Below are 6,669 nucleotides of genomic sequence, written 5' to 3'. Positions count from 1 at the left end.
TACGTACCTATTACACAAGTGGCAATTAAATATGAATCAAGCTTCTCGTGATCTTGTGTCATGGTCATATTGAGACATGTGTGTGGTCCACCCCATTGTGTGACTTTCCATGAATCAGTTTTTTTAGATAAAATTGCCCTCATATAGAAAGGGCAAGGACACTCTGCACTTTTATTCAAGCAGCAAACGACATACTTGTTCGATTTGCTTTCAACAACTTTGAAACTTTGATGCACCTTCATAACATATTGTTTGACTGCATTCTTGACCGCATCTTTACTATCAAAATCCATGCCAACATATAATTCTTGGCCAACATTAAAACTCGATGACATCTCCAAACCACAAATGTCCTCCTCATCAGGATGACTCCAATTGATATTATTATAATGCAAAGCATAATTCCAAAATGGATTTTGAATTCCTTGTATACCTAATAGTCCAAAAAAAATAATTCAAATCATACTTATTTAGCATTAAATACAATTATCATCAAATGATAAATGTATTCACCTATGTTTTTTTAGAGAAAATTATACCTTCTGCTGGGTGAACAATTCTTACTGGTTGAATCATGTCGGTGACTTCATCGTCTGTATCAAATATACCATCAATACTATCATCTTCGTCTAAAGACTCTTCCACGTATGAGTTAGACACAAGATAATAATAATAATCATCATCATCATCACCATGTAAATTGCTCACATTTCTTGGCGGTTGCGCCTCATTATTAGATAAATTATTTCCACATGATGAAAGAGAATTTGCAAAATGAAACATAGAACCACCAGCCACATCCTTTTCTATGCACAATTCCAGAACTGACATTTTATCTTGTTGTTGAAAACTTTCGAGCATGGTTTCAACATCTTCGTCATCACAAATTTGTAACGCAACATATTTTTCAGATACTAAAAATCTACAACTGATAGCACAAATAATTTCATTATTTTCTAACTTTACCTTATCTCCAATTTTTTTCTTCAAAGCATTGAAACTAATTCCACGTTTAATCTGAATCGCTTTTTTACTGCCTTCAAATATTACACCATCATTCTCTTCATATACCCTTCCATTGAAATATAACACTGTTATAACCGAATTCATGATGTACCTACAAAAATAATATTTTAAATAATTAATCATAATAAATTCAAAATAATAAAATGTAATCACAAAAAGTCTCTTTACTGGAACTTGACATTAAAACTTTATTCTATACAAAAATTATTAACTTTAAATAAATATAATGGTAGACACTTAAAAAACATAAACGATTCCAAGGTACTAATTTTAAAGGCAAAATAAACCATAACCAAAGTTAGTATTATAAATAATTAATCTTAACAATAATAACTTCAAAATAAAAAAAACAATTACAAAATTACTACAAATACATTAAAATAAAAACAATGCCAGAAACTTAAAAGTATAAATTTAAAAATGCAGAACTAAACAACACTTTAAAAGTACACATTTTAATTACATACTACACACTTCATATTGAAATTTTAAATACCATTCAAGTTCAACGCTGATAACTTTTTAACACATACCAACAAACCATGGACATCAACCTAATCTAATTAAAAAATTACTACAACCTCATATTAAAAAAAATTTCCACACTCAAAATACTTCAAAGATGCTACAAATTTTTTTAGTTTTAAACACTTTTAAAAGTACACGCTTGATCAATTTTTAACACACTAACAAAGCATCAACACCAACCTAATCTAATTAAAAATATACTAAAAACTTCATATTCAAAAAAAAAATTCGGACTCAAAATATTTTCTTTAAATAAAGATGATGGCACAAATTTCTTTTATTTTAGACACACAGGAACAACCATATGAAATATAAACCTAATTTAATTAAAAAAATTATTAAAAACTTCACATTCAAACCTATTCTGGTCTAAAAAATTACTTCAAAAAAAATTTTGATGACACAAATTATTTGACTGGAAATTTTGAATCTAACAAATTTAAACTTGAATCAAGAAATTTCGAAACCTTATGGCTAAACAAATGTAAACCTGAAGAAGCAAATTTTGAGCTCAGAAGTTTTGAAAATATTGAAAATTTTCAACACACACTGAAGCAAATTTGAAGAGGAGGGACATATATAAATACTCTAAATCACCAATGCCATTGGCAACTCCCATGTGCCTAACTCGCCAATACCAATGACAACTCCAATTTATTTGCCTAACTCGTCACTGCCAATGACAACTCCAGTTTAGGCTAACTCGCCAATGGCAGTGGCGACTTCCCTTTAGCCTGCCAACTGAAAAGCCTGAGCCTACGCCTCCTGTGCTGGCACTCGTCAGTTTGACTGGCGGTTCCCCATGCATGGCGATATCGCCAATGGGGATGGCGAGTCCATCACGGACAGCAAACTCGCCAGTTTCACTGGCGGTTTGCTTTGTGCATGCATGCGTTTTACGTGTAAAACAGACCCATGTCGAAAATACTTACAAACCAACCCCATTTCGGAAAATTGTTTGTAAAAGTGCCCCAAAGGGGGAAATTTGTCGATCTTTTTAGTCTCTATACTTTATATTTTAATTACATTTTAGTCCTTATCATCAAAAAATGAGTAATATTATCAATTACAATTAACTACAAAAACATTAGCAAGTAATTCGTAACTAATTTATCGTAAGATAATTTGTAAAAAAAAATAATTGATAATTTATAACTAATTTGTAGCTAATTTTTTTATAATAAGGACTAAAAGGTAATTAAAATATAAATGATAGGGATTAAAAATATCATTTTCAAACTATAGGGACTAAAAGAGAATTAAAATACAAACTGTAAGGATAAAAAAGAATATTTTTAAACTACAGAGACTGAAAGAGAATTAAAATGTAAACTATAGACTAAAAAAATCACTTTCAAATTACAAAGACTAAAAATATAAGAATTATGAAATTATAAGAACCAAACGAGTAATTTATTTTATACGGACACATTTTTTTTTTCAGGGTAAGCTGCTCAATTTAATGTTGACAATCTAATCAATTATGTATGTTTCCAACGCGTAACTACGTACATTATTAATACAGACGATTTCTTCTTTGGAAAGACATAGTGCAAATGAATAATGAACCATGAAATCAAAATATTCAAATCACAATAATCTAGAACAACAATGGGTCTTCAAATACATTGTCCGCAAATTGAGAAACATATTGCTTGAAAGCTAATAATGCGGCTTTTGAAATGCAATCAAACAGTGGTTTGAGTACGTACAACTCATAATATGGATTATTAGTAATATTTAACTTTCTGCATTATAGTTAATATTAATTTAAACATAAATTTAATTATGTTTAAATACACTAATTAAGGGTCAGCCCATTTATTCAGTTTGGAAGTTTAAAATTATTTATTTACTGCATTATGAAAATATATGAGGCTAAATTTTTTAAATCCACATATAACATCTTGATTGTTGAGCACATACTAGAATGTTGATTGTAGATTATAATCTAGTATTAAAATGTTTATAAAATACAAAATATAATAAGCTTACAAAAAACTATTTTTTAAAAATAAAAATAATAAATTTACAAATAAGTGAAACAAGTCAAACTCAAGCTGTTTTTTTTTTAACAAAGTATACTCAAGTTCTTATGCTAGCTAGCTGTTTTTTATTTCCTTCTATTTTCATTCTCACACCTTTATTACCATCATTTTCGTCATTCAATTATTTATTAACCTTTGCAAGTAGAAAAACTTACTAATAAGATATTGGCAACTTGAACTTTAAGCACACCAATGAATATTTCTCTTCCTATCACTATTTGTTTTTAAATTTTTTTCATTTTTTTCATCTCGCATCTTAGCGAAACAATACACATGTTCCTCTTCTCCTATTTTATGATAATTTAAAAGTAAATTATTTTTCATTGATTGTTGGCTACGTTTATCATAAAGTATATCTGGTGAGTAGCATGATTTATTATGAGTTCGTAAATTTTTATAGCATAAATAAAAGGGTTTTTTCATGAAAATATATATAAAGTACCAATTCTTATTGTAAATGTTTGAATTTTAATTTTATAAATTATTGAGTTATAATTAAGTATAATATTTTATTTTGTCAAAACATGCTAATATGATGATCCATTTAATGATACTTCAACTCACTAATATGAAAATAATATAAGTCTAACCACTAGACTCATAATGATAAATGTCTAAGGTTAATAAATAGTGTGATGAGATATCTTCTATCGTGAAGCCATCCAATTGTTTTTTAGAGTTTGCACCATTGAAAATTTTAGTATTTGAAACATATGATCAAGCGTAGGCCCAAGACTTAACTTTCTAGGTTTCAAGGATTCGTGCAACACAGACAATTTCAATACATTCAATCATATCTTTAACAAATAAGTAATTTTAATATGTGTTTTAAATTCATGTAAATTGTGTCCTTCTTGATATTGTTTTTCTTATAGTAAAATCATTAAATATTTTAATGATTGTCAGTTATTGTAATCTTGGGTTCTTAAAATATATATTTAATTTTTTCATTTAAGTAAATATGTTTCTATTACATGTTGTTGGGTTATTTTAAAATTAAATCACATAATTATATATAAATATTTTATACATAAGTTTGTCTATTGATCCAAGTAAAAAATTAGTGCTTATATTTTTATTGAATGAATTTTATTTTTTACCGTTGGCCCGTGAGATGTGACATCCTATAATCTATCATCTAAGTCTGACTCCATTCTTGTTTGTGAAATCGAGAGTGATGAGAGATTTTTTTTTTTTTTTTAGAAAACAATGTGATTTTCAATCAATATGTCTTGGCTACATTTTTGGGTTATGTTTGTGACATATTGGTTACACATTTTTTTCTTTTAATTAATGTGTCAATTTTTTTTAGGTAAATGTTAGTTTATGTGTGAATATTAATTTTGTTAATTGTGGGAATTAAATTCATGATCATTTTTCTTTTTTTCTTTTTTCTCCTTTAATCATCTAATTCACCTTATATATCTTAATATGTGTTAGAATATCTATAATTGTTTAAATAAGTTACTTATTTTAAATTTGTGAATCTTATAATGCCACATAAATTTAAAAACTTTATACAAAAATATATTCTAATATAATACTAAAATTGTTAGAACGAGTACTTTAACAATTATATTGATACAAATAAGTTAAACAACATTACTTATCTTCTCAACTCACTTAAACATCACACTCCATTGGAAAAAATTGTAAAACAATATTATTTTTTCTTAAACAACTTATGTTAGCACTCATGTTTGAAATACTTGTTAGTAACTTGGCTATAAACAATTTAGTTGCATTTAAGGAATTATTGATTCATAATTGATTGCTTTGGCTGTTTAACTCTACATGATATTAGTTTATATTTTAGATGTGAATATAATCTTATTTTATTGTCTTGATATGCATGAACATGCAAAATTTTGATCTTTCTTATTATGGGTCAAGCACAGCCAATCTACGCATAAGATAGTTAGACACAACATTCTGTTAAAAGGAGAGCAAAAGACATATTAAATTTTATGTTTGGAAAATTATTAAAACCACTACTAAATTTTTTTTTACGATATATATTTTAAGAAAGTTATACGAAATTATTTTAAAATATTAAGTGGTGACAATTTTATAAATATGAGATTAATTGTTGAATAAAGACAATATTAAATATATATTAAGCAGAGCATCTTGGAGAATGAGTCAAATGGTGTAGAGGAGAATGTGAAGGGGACTTGATAGAGAAATATCTATATTTATATGTCACTATATACTTAATTGTATCTATATTTATAATTTGTATTTATTATATTTCTATTTTCTATGCTGCTTGCTAATTAGCAAACAAGCGTGAGGCGGCACAGTGCATGCAAATTGGCTTAAATCAATTCAAACAATGAATATGAGCAATCCAACCGGCAAATTTACGTGGGAGGGTTGGTTTTAGAAACTTTTTACTGAATAGGGTCTGATTTATAAGAAATTACGGGGGGGGGGGGGGGGGGTGTTTTCTACGTGGGTGCCGCCATTGACACCGGCGGGAAGCTTGAACCGTCAGTGGCAATGGCGGGATAGGGGCTGACTAGGAGAGAGGGGGAGGGGTGCCGCCAGCAGCAATGGCGGGATGGGGTAAAACAGGAGAGAGAGAAGTGTCCCGCCCATGGAGATGGCGGGACAGGTGAGAGCGGTACCGCCAACAGTGGTTGCGGGACAGGGGGAGAGAGAGTGTGTGGGTACCGCCAACAGTGGTTGCGGGACAGGGGGAGAGAGAGGTTTTGTGTTTGTGTGAGTTACGTGTGTGTGGGTTACGTGAATGAATGAAGGCTTGTACGTTTTTCTGAAAAGCCTGCACACCTATGTTCACGTGAATGAATGAAGCACCTTGCAAGCAATAGCTTTCAGAGGTTCTGAAAAGGCTGCATATATAGCATGTTAACGTTAAAAAAAATTTGAACGTTGGGGGTGGGGTTTAAGTTTTGGGCTATAAAAAAAATGTTGAAGTCATTATTCTTTACGTGTTTTACGTTTACACAGCTTCCTTAGTTTGCTTTCTCTTTCTTTCTGCTTCTGGAGTTTGAGAGATTATTGTGTTTGTGTTGTTGTGTGCATTCATCTTTCAAGTGTGCTT

This window comes from Glycine max, chromosome 11 (assembly GCF_000004515.6).
Source record: "Glycine max cultivar Williams 82 chromosome 11, Glycine_max_v4.0, whole genome shotgun sequence".
NCBI classification, from domain to species: domain Eukaryota; kingdom Viridiplantae; phylum Streptophyta; class Magnoliopsida; order Fabales; family Fabaceae; genus Glycine; species Glycine max.
Note: the sequence above shows the minus strand (reverse complement) of the source record.